This window comes from Carassius gibelio, chromosome A24 (assembly GCF_023724105.1).
Source record: "Carassius gibelio isolate Cgi1373 ecotype wild population from Czech Republic chromosome A24, carGib1.2-hapl.c, whole genome shotgun sequence".
Lineage (NCBI taxonomy): Eukaryota > Metazoa > Chordata > Actinopteri > Cypriniformes > Cyprinidae > Carassius > Carassius gibelio.
Genome location: NC_068394.1, coordinates 22,000,348 through 22,017,624, shown reverse-complemented (window position 1 = coordinate 22,017,624; position 17,277 = coordinate 22,000,348). Strand labels below are relative to the sequence as shown.

Sequence of the window (17,277 nt, the reverse complement as noted above, 5' to 3'; positions counted from 1 at the left end):
ACAGAAGCTGGACGAAAGAGGGCAGAATTACACCAACGCATGGAGACACAAGAACGCATCAGTATTTACCTCTAAGACAGAAGTTGCCTCTATTTTTTGTCATATGCTTGCTTGATCACTTTAAAAGGCAGGTGCCAAAGAAATATCAATATTAAAGAACAAAAGTGTAGTTTGAGGCTTTAGAAATAATTTTTTTTAGGTTCAGGTTAAGTTTAAGGTTAAGTTTAATCATGAATCATTGTTTGAATTAAAATAATAAAATAATATAATTTTTTTTTTTAAAATGAGTGTGAAGTAAATGTATTTTGTAAATGACAAAGCATTGGTGAAAGTCTGCGTGTACCTTCTAAAAGTGTTTTAAAATAATAATAAAATAAGTTTCAGCTTGTTACAGTGTCTTCTCCACCATCTACAATGTATACATTTTAATAAAATAAAGCTATAATTCAGATATTATTTTGGTTTAGTTTTTTTCTTCTTTACATAGCCTATTTGAACGTAGGTTTTAGGTCTTTTAATTAATGTTATCGTTTTGGTGCAGTTAGTAGTTTTGTTTTGAATGAACTCTTTTTTTGGGAGGATTTCAGTTCCCTCCTGTGGTGTATGCTGGCAGATGAATGATACACAGCAGATAATTGTGTCGTGTTAACTCCCATTTTGTTTTTACTCTGAACGATTAACTTCAATACATCACTATATGAGTCAACACTAGAGGGCAGGCTTATCACAGAATACTGATACTATGGCAAGCCGAATTGACTTTTTTCATTCTCGTGATATTCACTAGTTCACGCTTACATATAATTAGCTGAGGTATGGTATGCGTATTTGGCGTGCTGTCCGGGGAAGGGCTCCGAGCTCGGGAATTGCCCGAAGCTAGAGTACCCCCCCTTCCCCGTATATTGTAAAGTGAACTTGAAGTGAGGAGATGGGGTGGAGGAGGGATGCTGATAAACCGTCAATGGATAGAGGTAAGTCAGCGATATTTATACTGTGGGATTGATTACTTGATTGTGGTCCACCTGTGATGATTAGGCTAAGTATCTGACGCGCTCCTCCCGAATCTTCATAGATAATTACATTTCACTAGTTCACGCTTACATATAATTAGCTGAGGTATGGTATGCGTATTTGGCGTGCTGTCCGGGGAAGGGCTCCGAGCTCGGGAATTGCCCGAAGCTAGAGTACCCCCCAAAAAGGCAAATGTACAGGAGGACAGCCGCCAGTTTAAAGAATGCCCCCCAAAAAGCAGAGTACTGGCGGGGGCTGATTTGGTTTCTGAGAAGTTATCTCGTTGGCAGGCTGGAAGGGCCTACGTACTCCGGAGGGAGCGACTTGGGCGTTGAGAGAGTAGGCCCTACCAGCTGCAGCTAGTGAACTACGTGGTTGTTGGCGCCCGGTCGGTAGGGCTCGGGCCGATGCTCAACTGGAGTTTTTTTTTTTTGGCGTTGGATCGGTGAGCCCTGCCGGCCGATGAGGAGGAGCGGCGTGGTTGTGGTGCCCGACCGGGAGGACCCGAGTTGCCTCGACCGGAATAGGTCACGGTGTCGGCGTACGGGCCCTACTGGCTGATAGCCCCTGCTATTCAGTGGGTGAAGGGCCTAACGCTGACCGAGAGGGCCCATGAAGCCTCCGACAGGAGATTGAGACTCAGGATGACGGACGTCTGGGTCCTCTCGGTTAGGCAGATAAAAAGCTTTTGGGCCAGCCGACAAGGAGGACTCTGGCAACATCCGAAGGGAGATCCCGACTCACGGCATCGGCTGGATGAGATTCACTTGCGGCTGGCAAGCATAGGCCCGTCCGGGAGACTCTCGCCAGACGTCTGAAGGGAGCGCACGCGACAGACGGGTAAGCCTCGGCGGACGGGGAGGGTTGGAAAGGAAAACCCGACTGGGAGGACTCTCGCAGCATCCGATGGGGCCTCAAACTCAGAACATCGAACGGGTAAGCCTCGCCAGACGGGGTTAAAAGATGTGAGAGTAGCTGAGGGTAGCTTTTTTTTTTTTTTTTTTTTTTTTTTTTGCAGGATTTGGCGAGAGGACGAGACTCGTGGCGTCGGACGGTTAAGCCTCGCCTACCGTCAAATGGAAAGGTAAGTTGTGTGGCCGAGAGACTGTTGCCGACGTTCGAAGGGAGCACACACATCGAACGGGTAAGCCTCGCCGACCGTAGGGTGGAAACGTAAAGCAAGTCTGACCAGGAGGCTCTCGCCAGCATCCGAAGGGAGCACACACATCGAACGGGTAAGCCTCGCTGACCATAGAAAAGGAAAAGGTAAGGTTGTCTAACCGGGAGGCTCTCGCCGGCGTCCGAAGGGAGCACGCGCATCGAACGGGTAAGCCTCTCCGGATGGCGGACAGAAAAGGTAACGATAGGTGGCCAGGAGGCTCTTGCCAGCGTCCGGCGGGGACAAACTGGGTGAGCCTCGCAGGCCGTAGGATGGAAAAGGTAAGTTTGCGTGGTCGTTAGGCTGTCGTCGGCGTTTAAGGGAGTTTGCTACTCCTGGCAAGAGACGGTTTAGCCTTGGTGACCATAGGAAGGAAGGAGAGTTTATTGTGTGTTAGGTACTTGCAGCATTTAAGCAGCTTGCTTGTAGGTTAGTAACCTGAAACACACAGTAGGGTCGTGGTTGGCTGGCCAGGAGGCTGTCGCCGGCGTCCGATGGGAGCACTCACATCGGACGGGTAAGCCTCGCTGGCCAAGGGTGGAAAAGGTCAGGTTGTCTAGCCAGGAGGCTCGGACCGACGTCCGATAGGAGCTTAGCTCCAGGAATCGAACGGGTAAACCTCTCTGGCTGAAGGACGGAAAAGGTTGTCCGGCCGGGAGGCTCTTACCTTCGTCCGACAGGAGCTTAGCTCCCGGATAGAACGGTTAAGCCTCGCTGGCCAAAGGACGGAAAAGGTAAGGTTGTCTAGCCGGGAAGCTCTCGCCTACGTTCAATGGGAGCCTTGACTCCATGCGTTGGGCGGGTAAACTTCTCCGTACGTAAGACGAAATGGAAAAGCAGGTAGCCGGGGGCTTTCACCTACGTCCGAAGGGAGTGTGAGCTCCTGGCAACGAACGGGTAAGCCTTGTTGGCCGCAGAATGGAAAAGGTGAGGTTGTCTGGCCGGGAGGCTCTCGTCGGCATCCGAAGGGAGCTCGTGCTCCTGTCATCGAAGAGAGAAGCCTCGCTGGTCATAGGATAGAAAAGGTTAGGTTATTTGGCCGGGAGTGTGCGGCTGGAGTCGGCGGTATTAATAGGAATTTACTCGTCGGTATTCAGTAGGGATGTGTCGCTGGGTTTTTTTTTTTTTTTTTTTTTTTTTTTTTTATTTATGACCGATGAGGGTTTGGTGGGCTTTCTTTATGTGAAACTGGTTTATTCTGATGTAGCTTTGGTATGCTTCTGAGGACCATCTTCCTAGAGTTTGGATCTGTTGGTTGGAGAGGCCTTTTTGTGCAGCTGAAGTTGCTGCCCCGATGCGGAATGAATGGGTGGAGAAATTGTTCGCTGGGATGCCTGATAATTGCAGGACGCATTTGAGGTGTTTTTGGAACCAGAAACGAGTGACTGGTTTTTTGGACTCGTCGGTGAATAGGGGTTCGTGTGGGGATTTTGCCTGGGAATTTCTAAGGTGTAAAAAGGCGAGGACGGATTGGTAAGGCTGGATTGGGGAGGGGAGATTGAAAATGTATATGAAATGGCCTTTGTTGGTTTGGTCTGTTTTGCTTTGTTTGATTAAATAAGCGATTGTTTCGTCATCTAGTATGGTTAGGTCTGACACGGTGGGGTTGATTTTAGGATTAAATTTGGAAGAGATCGTAAGCTCCGAGCACCTGAGAAAACCGAAAAAGGCAAGGATGAACATGGCGTCGAGCGTGTGGGCAATGCTGAGGGGTTGGTAATTTGTGCGGAGGGTGTGGATACATTTTGTGAGGATATCTAGCGTTATGGGTTTTCTGGTGTCTGGATGGGTGGGCTGGGATCGCTGGATCCCTTTGATTAGGAGGGAGGTTTGTGAATTATTTATTTCGGGTGAAGGAGCGCCGGTCATTAGTTTGTGAAAAAACTGGACTCCGCTCAGGTAGCTTTTTATAGATCCGACTTGGAGACCCTTGGTGCCGTTGAGGAACGAAATGAAAGAGGTGATGGAGAGTAGAGAAAAATCTGGGAAAGGGATGTTATAGGTGAGGTGAAATGACTTAAAGCACCTCCATGCAGTCACGTATGACTGGAGGGTTCTGGGAGAGACTGCTTGGAGAATAGAGTCCAGTGATGCTTCGAGGAGTGGTTTTAGAGGGTGAGTTACGGAAATATTAATTCTGAATAGTGAGGAACCGGAGTGGGGAATTGGTCCGCCTCTGGAGCCAGCGTCCTGAATTTCTGAAACAGAAAACAAGACAGGGAGTCAGCGATTTGGTTTTCTGTACCTGGGACGTGCTTTGCGCTAATTATGAATTGGTCGCATGCTGCGATCCATATAAGGCGTCTAAGGAGAGGCATGAGGGCGGGGGAGTGAGAACGGCCTTTGTTTATGCACTGAACTACGGCTTCGTTGTCGCAGTGCACTAAAATGCTTTTAGTTGTCCATTCATTGCCCCACAGGAAGGCTGCTACTACGAGGGGATAGAGCTCGAAAAGAGCTGAGGACTGGGTCGAGTCCTGCATCTGGGGGGGCCATGTGGACGCGAACCAACGGCCTTGGTAGAAACCCCCGAAACCAATTGAGGGAGCCGCGTCTGTAAACAGCTGCAAGTCGATGGGAGACGAGATTAAATTGTTGTAAAAAAAAGAAAGCCCGTTCCATTGTCTAAGGAACAGGATCCATAATTTAAGTTCGTCGCGGCATGCATGGGTTAGGGGGATGAGGTCCTCGAGCGCGTGAACTGATGATGCGAGTGTTAGAAGGTGCGCGATGAATGGGCGTCCTTGTGGAATTATGCGCATGGCGAAATTTAAATGCCCGAGCAGGGAAAGAAGTTCGCGTTTAGAACAACAAGGGCTGTCGAGGAGGGTGGATGAGACGAGAATTATTCTATCAATCTTTTCCTTTGGCAGGGAGAGCTGAAATTTAGCTGAGTCGAGGTAGATGCCGAGGAACTCTATGGTTGTGGCAGGACCCATGGTTTTTTCCTGAGCGATGGGAATCCCGAGCTCGGAAAAGACTTTTTGGACGGTGAGGATATGGGCGGCTGGGATAGCCTTGGGCGATGAAATGACCAGGAAGTCATCTAAGAGATGGATAATATGTGGGATTGCGTAATTGTTGGAAAGGATCCAGCAAATGGCTTCTGATAGCATATCAAAAATTTTGGGGCTGCTTTTGCATCCGAAGGTTAACCGGACGGCGAAATAGTATTTCTCGAGCCATCGTATCCCGAACAGGTGCCAAAAATCCGGATGGATGGGCATCACTTTGAAAGCAGAAGTGATGTCTATTTTTGCTAACCAGGCTCCTCGGCCCGCGATTTTAATCAGTTCGACTGCCTGATCTATGTCTTGGTATTTGAGTGAAAATTCGTCGAGGGGTATCAAACTATTGATGCTCGGGACTGTAGAATTATGCGGAGATGACAGGTCTACTATTAGGCGTTTCTTACCAGAAAATTTTCTCGTAGCCACTCCGATTGGGCTGACTCTGAACGTTTTGAAGGGGGGGGTATTGAAGGGCCCGATCATGAAGCCTGACTCGACTTCTTTTTTGATGAGGTTAGCTACTATATCGGGCTCTGCGAGGGCGGATTGGAGATTACGGCAGACGGTGTTTTGGGTAAGCTCGCAAACGACGCCCGGGTTAAAACCGTGTTTGAGGCCAGACAGGAGATAATTAGTAAATTCTTTGTCGGGATGGTGTGCTAGTTCAATGGTCATGCGAAAAATATTCACAGGAGTCGATAGGTAATTTTTAGATTTTTTATTTACGGCTTTATGCACGGGGCAAACTATGCGTGCATGAGCACCGCCACAGAACTTGCAGGAGTGTAGATAGCGGCAATGCTGTCTGATGCATTTCCCGTTGTTGAAGGCGATACATTGCTGTGTGCTTTCTTCTCCTGGTTGGGCTAGGCGTGAGTTTGCTGCGGTAACTGATTTTGGGACATAGCTGGTGGATTTTGCCGGGGGAGTAAGAGAGTGTTGGGTTGCGTCCGGGTTTATTTGTGGGCAGGTTGTGGTGGAGTGAGCCACGGACCTGCAGATTGCGCACAAAATGCTCCTACAGCCTAGGAATACGCGACTGTGCAAGTCGGAGTCGATCGCTCCCCAGTAAGGGCACTGGTTCCACTGAGCTATTCGGATGGCACATTTAGCGGAAAAAAGCTTGTGGTAAGTGTAGAAGTGCCCCCCTCCGTAGGACAACGCGAGTTCGGCTATTATAGACAAATAATCGTTTAGTTCGCGTCGCCTGTGGGGGAAGGCTGAGCAGATTATCTCGGTGTAGCGGTTGAATGCGATGGTGAATTCGGAGAAGGAGAGAAGTCGAGATGAAAGGGGATTTGGATTTTTTAGCGTGACTGAGAAGTCCCCGCAGTCTATTTGGCGGTTTGAATCGGATGTGGGCAGGAGAGAAAGGAGAGACGAGAGATCTACATCCGCACCTGCTAATATCTGTGCCCGAATGCTGTGGGTCACTTGGGGAGGTTCGAGGGCGACAGCGTTTGATGGGATGGGCATTGGTGTAGCAGTGAAGAGTGAATGGGGGGATTTCGCTTGGAGGAGGGTGGTGGCGACAACTGGGGGCGGAGCTGTGTTTGGCAGCGATTGCGGCCAAGCGCTTGCTTGAGCCGCGGGCCCGGAGTTTGAGGCCGCGGGTTGCGGGGCTGGGTTGGGCGGCCAGTATGGCCAGGCAGTTGCTTGGGCCGCGGGCCCGAAGCTGGGATGGGCTAAAGTCGGGGCTGTGTAAGGCGGCCAGTTCGGCCAAACGTTAGCATGAGCGGCGGGCTCGGAGCTCGGCAGAGCGGGAGGCGGGGCATTGTGTGACAGCCAGTTCGACCAAGCGCTAGTTTGGACCGCGGGCGCGAAGCTGGAGGAAGCGGGAGGCGGCGCTGTATGTGGCGAACTGTTCGGCCAAGCGCTTGCCTGGGCTGCGGTGTTGGTATAGAAAGTTCCGTATGGAGGGGCTGCGATGGGTGGAGGAGGCGGCCAGGAGCCTCCTTGGGCTTCGGCGCCCTGAGCTGTTGGAATTGGAGCCGCGGAAGGAGGCTGAGCTCCGGGCGACATAGCGAGCGCCCTTGCGGTTGGAACCGGGGCGCGGCCTAGGCTTGCTGAAGGCCTCTTGCTACGGCTTGATAGCCGCTGCGAGCTAGGTCTAGCGGCGGAGGATGGTGGAGTGCTTTGAGGCGAATTTTGAGGTACTCCTTTCTTTTGTCGTTTCTTTGGTACAGGGGTAGACTGGGGAGAAATGTTATTATTTAGATTTTTTGTATACAATTCATACAGTTCGGATTTGTTTAACTTGCTTGATGGTGTGATGTCGTTTTTGGACAGGGCCTGCCTCAGACTCGACACCGTCCATTTGTCGATTGGCGGAATCGTATGCCTGGCCGAGCGGTAGGAGGACGCGGGGGAGTCAGCCGCGGTTCTCGCCGGAGGCGGCAAAGGTAGGCCTAGGCGTCTTGGGAGGCGAGTAGCTGCTCGCGCCGTACCGCGCCCGCGGGTTGGAGCCTGGGGCTCGCCGGGAAGGGGTGGCCTTGGAGCCGGCTGGCTGCAGTGATGGGGCTGGGGAAGAGCTGGATGAGTCTTCTGACGAGGAATCTCGGTTTTGGGACATGGTGCATGCGGACCAAAATGCTGATAAACCGTCAATGGATAGAGGTAAGTCAGCGATATTTATACTGTGGGATTGATTACTTGATTGTGGTCCACCTGTGATGATTAGGCTAAGTATCTGACGCGCTCCTCCCGAATCTTCATAGATAATTACATTTAATTCTTGATATAAACAATTACATTTTCACTAGTTCAAATGTTTGAATTAGATTTCTACTAGTAACAATTCTAATTTTTGATATCAGTAATTACATTTAAATAGAAAAAATGATAATTCTTGATATCAATAATTTTTATTTTGGGAATGGCAATAGGTAAGCCGTAGGCTATTGACTTTTATTAATTCACAGGATATGAATACTTGATATCAGCAAATCAATTTTCACTAATTAAAATGTTAATTCTTGATATCAGGAATCGGATTTCTACTAGTAACAATGTTAATTCTTGATATCAACAATTACATTTTCACTAGTTAAAATTTCAATTCTTGATATCAGAAATTATATTTCAACTAGTAAAAACTATTATTCTTGATATCTGTAATTGTATTTTCACTAGTTAAATTTCACTAGTCACCATAGGCTGCCATTCAAATTTAATTGTTTAAATCATGAATTGATTTCTTACTAGTAGAAATTCCGATTTCACATATCAGAAATACAATTCTTACTTTGATATCAGTAATCACATGGTTACTAGTACAGACTTCTATTCTTGATATCAACAATTTAATTGTCACTAGTGACAATGTTCATTTCTGATATCATGAATGTGATTGTTACTAGTAATAAACCAATTTTTGATATCAGCAATTATATTGATATCAGTAATGCATTTTCATATATCACAAATAAGTGTTTTGATGATTCAGTGTTTCCCGTAAAAAAACATAAAACAGAAATGCAGCTGTGCCTCTTTAATTACTGAGCACATTTTTTTCCAATGACTCAGTCTTTACAGACTTGTCGCATCGTGTTTCTTTAACTGTCAAACACGTTTGCCATGACTGTATGTGCACTCTGGCCTTTGACAATTGATGCTGTGTGAACATGCAATTGAAAGAACTTCAACACCTGAGTATGTTTCCTAGATGGGTATCAGCTTATATATATATACAGTGGGTACGGTAAGTATTCAGACCTCCTTAAATTTTTCACTCTTGGTTATATTGCAGCCATTTATAAAAGTCATTTAAGTAAAAAAAAAAAAATTTTTCCCTCATTAATGTACACACAGCACCCCATACTGACAGAAAAACACAGAATTGTTGACATTTTTACAGATTTACAAAAAAAAAAAAGAAAGAAAAAAAAAAAAGAAATATCACACGGTGACTGCATACCAGGTTTTCGCTGAGAGGCCGAGCCAGAGACCCAGCAGTTCAGTGGTGGTACAGCAACAATGGTGAAGGGACATGATGTCTCCATTCCCTCCTTCAGGGAATGAGGGTTACCATACGTAACTGAGACATTCCCTTTCAGTCGGCCACTCTCAATGTCATGTCGATGACCAACGATTTGGGGTCCCTACAAAAGCACCATGGGTGCTGCCCCTTCCAGTGCCCTGTGCAAGCCGCCTGCACCCTAATAGGTGTAGGCCGGGGCTCAGAACAAGTACAGATATAGCATCCATTTAGAGGTATATGGAGAAATCGGAGGTGACTAAAACACTCTTGGGAAACACGGGTTCTAAGGCTATACCGTGGACTATACACATACGAATACCACTTAGGACTCAATATTGAACCCAGCCTTCCACTGTTCTCACAGATTCATCATGAAAGTCTGGCCCTGGATGTTCCGCCATGTCCAGCTGCCTAGGGTGATGGAGGATCTAAACAGGATCTACAGTACTGACACTCTGGAGCAGTTTTAGCAAGCCGACACTAACCAGGGCCTATCAGTGCCACTACCTGTTTGAGGTGAGAACACTCTAGGATACACTCTAAAAAACGCTGGGTTGTTTTTTCAACCCAACTGCTGGGTTGAGGCTGTTGGATAGGACTTTGGGATGTTTTAACCCAAGTTTGGGTTGAAAATAACTCTCTTTTTTAACCCAGCGGGGTGGGTTGAGGACGCGGACGTGAAGGAGAGCACGCACATCACGTCAAAATCGTACGTCTCCAGTGCGAGCAGCCGCCATTTTCTCAGCATGATACACTCTAAAAAACGCTGGGTTGTTTTTTCAACCCAACTGCTGGGTTGAGGCGGTTGGATAGGACTTTGGGATGTTTTAACCCAAGTTTGGGTTGAAAATAACTCTCTTTTTTAACCCAGCGGGGTGGGTTGAGGACGCGGACGTGAAGGAGAGCACGCACGTCACGTCAAAATCGTACGTCTCCAGTGCGAGCAGCCGCCATTTTCTCAGCGTGATAGAAGCGAGAAGCGAGTGAAAGACTATGGTAAGTAACGTTAAATATTCAAAATGTAAAGTTATCTTTTATTGTTTACCCGGTTGTATGAAAGGCGGAAGGTTTTATGAAAGGCGGAAACAAAGGAGCTTAACGTTATATATATATATAAAAAAAACGGACGCGGTTTTCGCCTCGGACACGGAGGTCTTAACTGCCTCATGTAACGTTACTGAACGGAGGATGTACTTTTAATATAACGTCTGTGAATGTATTTTGTCATATTTACATAAGATTTTACATTATCTGTTCTCTTTGAGGCGTTAACAGACGGTTATGGTCACGGTTACGTTCATGTGAATTTGTCTTTTTTTTTCGCGGTTAAACTGAATGTATGTTTGTCTCCTAAAGGAAACGGCATTGTGTAGTAAAGACTAGCATAATTATTTTGAGGCTGTTGAAGTGGTAACTGTTAAAAGTATGTTTTACATGTAATATTTCAGACTTGTCCAGCTCCTGTCTTCATTGTCCTCGCGCTGAGAGTTAAAGACACAGAAGCTGTTTGTGTGAGGAGTCACAGACCTGTGTGAGGATGAGGAGGAGGTGTTCTTCTGAAGAGAGGGACAGACGGTTTAAGGAGAGTAAACTTCAGAATAACATCAAGTTATCTTTATTTTTACTAAGACTAAAATAATGTGTGTGTGTTTTTTAGATGTTGAAATCCAGAGACAAGATAACTTCATTCTTTTGAGACTGATGTAAGTTAAATTATTATTACTTTTTTTTTTTTTTTAAATTAATGTTTCTGTTGTGTCCTGCCTGTTAACTTCACATTTTGATGCAAAAACAGTGTGATTTTATATATATATATATATATATATATATATATATATATATATATATATATATATATATATATATATATATATATATATATATATATATAATATATATGTATGTATGTATATGTTAATATTTTATTGAAACCATTGATGTCCCTCTTTGCAGAACTCAAACTAACTGGAGTTAAGGACACACAAGTCTGCTTTTGTGAGGAAGTGGTTTTCTCAGCTTCTTCTGAAGAGAGGGAAAGATAGTTTAAGGCAAGTAAACTTCATAATTTCATGTTATCAGTTGTTGTTGTGTTTTACTAAGAGTAAAATAATGTTTGTTTTTTGTTTTTGTAGATGTTAAAAGCAAGAGACATGGGAGAGCATCATTCCTTTGAGATTTTATGTAAGTTATTTTTAGAAAATAAATTTTTCTGTTGTCTCCTGCCAGTTTACTTCACATTTTGATGCAACAACAGTGTGATTACGTGCTCCTTTCATTAAGACCATTGATGTCTGTGTTTTTCATTGCAGAACTCAAACCAACTTTGGAGTTGTCTGATTTGGAGAGTCATCATTCTTGGTCTTCCCTCTTAAAGGTAAAGTTCACACAAAAAATCATTTACTTGCCCTCAAGTCATTCCAAACCTATAAGACTTTTGTCTGTCTTTACAACATAAATTAATATATTTTTAGTTTTCTCATAATATTTGTTAATCCATTTATAGTTTAGATAATCAGTATTTTCAAGCTTCATAAATATAGAGTTATTGTAGAAGTAAATTCTGATATTTATATATGAATACATCTTAAATTATATGATAGCAAACATGTATGTTCAAAATAAAATACTGGTCTCCCAGACCAGGAATGGAGGACACAAAAAGAGAATATTAAATATATTCATATGTTTTCCAAAAAATTAACAGATTTTGTATGAGTCTGGAAAAACATGAGGAGAGTAAATTATAAACATTTTAATTATTTGGTGAACTAACGGTTCGAAGAGCAGCCCTCCATGTACGTGAATATTGTGAGGTATGTGAATGTCATGACTGTTTTAATGTTTCAGTAAAGAAGCTTTCTGAAAGCAATATTTATTCAAACAGTATTGCATGTCCTCACACTAGTGCTGCCATATAGCATTCTGGAGCCCTGTGGTGGACTGAGACCTTAAACAACCACACAAAGTGTTGAAACTTTAAAACCGATTATTTACCTATCCTTACGGATGTGAATACACCTCTACCTGAAAATGGATAGTTTAATTAAATGTTTAATTTTTTCAAATGTGTTTCTCTTAGGCCACTGATGAAGAACAGGCGGTGACTGGGATGAATCCTGGTCAGAGAGGAGTTCTTTCCCCTAAACTGATGCAGCGGTGGTTTTAAAGGAGGACGCTGCCCTGGATGATGTAGAAGATGTCACATGCTGTGCTGATGGGGTTTCTTCATGATTACATCAGTTATGCTAAAGAGATCATGAAAATTGACTGTGATGCATGATCTGTATTCATGGACTATGAAACAAACTGTAAGTGTATAATTTGTTAAAAAAAAAAAAAAAGTTAAATGCTTTTTCTGTGTTGTTTAGTAGAAGAGTTTACACTCTGTCATTCATACACCTGCTCACATTCTTTCACACACACACACACACACACACACACACACACACACACATGCGTCTGTTAAATGTTATAATATCAAAGTTAATGTTGTGATTTATTTGTGTACTGTCATGCCAGAATAGTTGGGAAAAAACCTAACTAATTGTAAATTTATTGTAGGGGTTTTCGTATATTTTTATACAATATATATACAATTGAACAAAGTCCAATTTGATCTTAAGTTATATTCATCAAATGTTCAATGCTTTGTTTATGAACTCTGTAGCTGTTAATGCCATCCTTTTCTGCATTTCTTCTAACATGTTACTTTTTGACTTTTCTCTTGTTTTTAATAAATATTTTCCTTTTGGTAATTATTATTTGTGTGTAAAAGTGATATTTAAAATGAACAAAATTTGTAGGTTTAATGCCTAGCTCAATTTGGGTTAATTTTAACGTAGAAATGCATTGTTTCCCCACATGGCTGCACTCTGCGAGTTTATTTTCTGCCAGCAGGAGGCGCTAATAGCGGGAGAGGTAGGTTTCTCCGGTAACGGCTGCAGAGCGGTGCTGAGCTCACAAACGCTGCCTTATCAAGCACATGCGAAATGATATCGAACATTTTCTAAATACAGTAGTTTTCTTTCTGAAATACAGTGATAAAAAAACACCCGCTCTGTTTTTTTAAACCCTGCAATATAGTCATTTTAAACCATAAAAAAGGCAACCCAGCAGGCTGGGTTAAATATGATAACCCAACTGGTTGGGTTAAAACAACCCAGCGCTGGGTCCGTTCCTTTTTGACCCAGCGCTGGGTTGTCAAAATAACCCAAATTGGGTTGTTTTCAACCCAGCAGTTTTTAGAGTGTAGAAGCGAGAAGCGAGTGAAAGACTATGGTAAGTAAATATTCAAAATTTAAAGTTATCTTTTATTGTTTACCCGGTTGTATGAAAGGCGGAAGGTTTTATGAAAGGCGGAAACAAAGGAGCTTAACGTTATATATATAAAAACGGACGCGGTTTTCGCCTCAGACACGGAGGTCTTAACTGACTAATGTAACGTTACTGAACGGAGGATGTACTTTTAATATAACGTCTGTGAATGTATTATGTCATATTTAGATAAGATTTTACATTATCTGTACTTTTTGAGGCGTTAACAGACGGTTATGGTCACGGTTACGCTCACGGTTACGCTCATGTGAATTAGTCTTTTTTTTTTCGCGGTTAAACTGAATGTATGTTTGTCTCCTAAAGGAAACGGCATTGTGTAGTAAAGACTAGCATAATTATTTTGAGGCTGTTGAAGTGGTTACTGTTAAAAGTATGTTTTACATGTAATATTTCTTGTCCAGCTCCTGTCTTCATTGTCCTCGCGCTGAGAGTTAAAGACACAGAAGCTGTTTGTGTGAGGAGTCACAGACCTGTGTGAGGATGAGGAGGAGGTGTTCTTCTGAAGAGAGGGACAGACGGTTTAAGGAGAGTAAACTTCAGAATAACATCAAGTTATCTTTATTTTTACTAAGACTAAAATAATGTTTTTTTGTTTTTAGATGTTGAAATCCAGAGACAAGATAACTTCATTCTTTTGAGACTGATGTAAGTTAAGTTATTATTATACTTTTTTTTTTTTTAATTAATGTTTCTGTTGTATCCTGCCTGTTAACTTCACATTTCTGTCTGTGTGTATATATATATATATATATATATATATATATATATATATATATATATATATATATATATATATATATATATATATATATATATATATATATATATATATGTATATATATATGTATGTGTGTGTATATATATATGTATGTATATGTTAATATTTTATTGAAACCATTGATGTCCCTCTTTGCAGAACTCAAACTAACTGGAGTTAAGGACACACAAGTCTGCTTGTGTGAGGAGGTGGTTTTCTCAGCTTCTTCTGAAGAGAGGGAAAGATCGTTTAAGGCAAGTAAACTTCATAATTTCATGTTATCAGTTGTTGTTTTTTTACTAAGAGTAAAATAATGTTTGTTTTTTGTTTTTGTAGATGTTAAAAGCAAGAGACATGGGAGAGCATCATTCCTTTGAGATTTTATGTAAGTTATTTTTAGAAAATAAATTTTTCTGTTGTCTCCTGCCGGTTTACTTCACATTTTGATGCAACAACAGTGTGATTACGTGCTCATTTCATTAAGACCATTGATGTCTGTGTTTTTTATTGCAGAAATCAAACCAACTTTGGAGATTTGGAGAGTCATTATTCTTGGTCTTCGCTCGCCTAACCTGATTTTACCAAGTGAGACATGTTCCTGGGACAACATCGTTGTTGACCCTGGAACAACATTGTGATTAACCAATCAGATTTGAAGAACCAGTTTATAGATTTTGTGAAGTTTATGCTTAAAATCAGTGTTTGGTGCTTGTACATCAGTGTCATTTATCTATCATTTCCTCTGATTTTAGGGATTACTCATGGTTAAGGTTAGGTTTAGGTGTAGGGATATGGTTAAGAATATATTTTTGGAGTAAAATGTTGTTCCAGGGTCAACAAAATATGTTGACCTAGGAACACATCGGACTTGGCAAAATCAGGACGTGCTCTTAGCTCTTAGAGGTAAAGTTCACACAAAAAATCATTTACTTGCCCTCAAGTCATTCCAAACCTATAAGACTTTTGTCTGTCTTTACAACATAAATTAATATATTTTTAGTTTTCTCATAATATTTGTTAATCCATTTATAGTTTAGATAATCAGTATTTTCAAGCTTCATAAATATAGAGTTATTGTAGAAGTAAATTCTGATATTTATATATGAATACATCTTAAATTATATGATAGCAAACATGTATGTTCAAAATAAAATACTGGTCTCCCAGACCAGGAATGGAGGACACAAAAAGAGAATATTAAATGTATTCATATGTTTTCCAAAAAATGAGCAGAGTTTGTATGAGTCTGGAAAAACATGGGGAGAGTAAATTATGAACATTTTAATTATTTGGTGAACTAACGGTTTGAAGAGCAGCCCTCCATGTACATGAATATTGTGAGGTATGTGAATGTCATGTCTGTTTTAATGTTTCAGTAAAGAAGCTTTCTGAAAGCAATATTTATTCAAACAATATCGCATGTCCTCACACTAGTGCTGCTATTATAGCCTCCAGGAGCGCTGTGGTGGACAGAGACATTAAACAACCGCACAAAGTGTTGAAACTTTAAAACCGATTATTTACCTATCCTTACGGATGTGAATACACCTCTACCTGAAAATGGATAGTTTAATTAAATGTTAAAATGTTTTTCAAATGTGTTTCTCTTAGGCCACTGATGAAGAACAGGCGGTGACTGGGATGAATCCTGGTCAGAGAGGAGAATCTTCTTTCCCCTAAACTGATGCAGCGGTGGTTTTAAAGAAGGACGCTGCCCTGGATGATGTAGAAGATGTCACATGCTGTGCTGATGGGGCTTCTTCATGATTACATCAGTTATGCTAAAGAGATCATGAAAATTGACCGTGATGCATGATCTGTGTTCATGGAATATGAAACAAACTGTAAGTGTATAATTTGTTAAAAAAAAAAAAGTTAAATGCTTTTTCTGTGTTGTTTAGTAGATGAGTTTACACTCTGTCATTCATACACCTGCTCACATTCTTTCACACACACACACACACACACATGCGTCTGTTAAATGTTATAATATCAAAGTTAATGTTGTGATTTATTTGTGTACTGTCATGCCAGAATAGTTGGAAAAAACCTAACTAATTGTAAATTTATTGTATGTGTTTTCGTATATTTTTATACAATATATACAATTGAACAAAGTCCAATTTGATCTTAAGTTATATTCATCAAATGTTCAATGCTTTGTTTATGAACTCTGTAGCTGTTAATGCCATCCTTTTCTGCATTTCTTCTAACATGTTACTTTTTGACTTTTCTCTTGTTTTTAATAAATATTTTGCTTTTGATAATTATTATTTGTGTGTAAAAGTGATATTTAAAATTAACAACATTTGTAGGTTTAATGCCTAGCTCAATTTGGGTTAATTTTAACATAGAAATGCATTGTTTCCCCACATGGCTGCACTCTGCGAGTTTATTTTCTGCCAGCAGGAGGCGCTAAGAGCGGGAGAGGTAGGTTTCTCCAGTAACGGCTGCAGAGCGGTGCTGAGCTCACAAACGCTGCCTTATCAAGCACATGCGAAATGATATCGAACATTTTCTAAATACAGTAGTTTTCCTTCTGAAATAGAGTGATAAAAAAACACCCACTCTGGTTTTTGAAACCCTGCAATATAGTCATTTTAAACAATAAAAAGGCAACCCAGCAGGCTGGGTTAAATATGATAACCCAACTGGTTGGGTTAAAATAACCCAGCGCTGGGTCTACAAATATCTGTCAGTGAGGCGCAACAAGCCAGCACCCAGGAGGATGCAACAATTCTAGTTGAGTGAGCTCACAACCTGAACACGGGCAGTGCACATCCTGTGCCTGATAACCCAGGCTTATGGCATCCACAATCCAGTGGGCCATCCTCTGGGTAGAGACAGAATTGCCCTTCTGCTGGCCACCGTAACAGGCAAAGAGCTGGTCTGAGGTCCTGAAGCTTTGTGTCTGGTCTACGTTGCATCTAAATGCTTGGATGGGACAGAACAAAGCCAGGGCTGGGTCTGCCACCTCCAGGGGCAGTGCTTGCAGTTTCACCACTTGGCCTTTGAAGGGTGTAGT

At 42.4% G+C, this 17,277-nt stretch overlaps 4 long non-coding RNA genes across 5 annotated transcripts; 3 read left to right on the top strand and 1 right to left on the bottom strand.

The window, feature by feature from the left end:
- Positions 1 to 9,925: 9,925 nt before the first annotated feature.
- Positions 9,926 to 14,506, top strand: LOC127946284 (uncharacterized). 2 transcript variants are annotated; one of them, XR_008151051.1, is made up of 3 exons: positions 9,926 to 10,156; positions 10,609 to 10,863; positions 11,114 to 11,208. It is a non-coding gene; the product is annotated as an uncharacterized LOC127946284 (long non-coding RNA). The 2 variants fall into 2 exon arrangements; XR_008151050.1 differs by lacking the exon at positions 11,114 to 11,208 and adding an exon at positions 14,412 to 14,506 and having other exon boundaries at positions 9,927 to 10,156.
- Positions 11,291 to 12,525, top strand: LOC127946291 (uncharacterized). Its single transcript, XR_008151059.1, has 3 exons — positions 11,291 to 11,341; positions 11,470 to 11,534; positions 12,240 to 12,525. It is a non-coding gene; the product is annotated as an uncharacterized LOC127946291 (long non-coding RNA).
- LOC127946287 (uncharacterized) lies at positions 12,478 to 16,456 on the bottom strand. Its single transcript, XR_008151054.1, has 2 exons — positions 16,303 to 16,456; positions 12,478 to 12,696 (listed from the first exon to the last, which is right to left on the bottom strand). It is a non-coding gene; the product is annotated as an uncharacterized LOC127946287 (long non-coding RNA).
- LOC127946286 (uncharacterized) lies at positions 14,587 to 16,514 on the top strand. Its single transcript, XR_008151053.1, has 3 exons — positions 14,587 to 14,637; positions 14,766 to 14,837; positions 15,864 to 16,514. It is a non-coding gene; the product is annotated as an uncharacterized LOC127946286 (long non-coding RNA).
- The last annotated feature ends 763 nt before the right edge of the window (positions 16,515 to 17,277 follow it).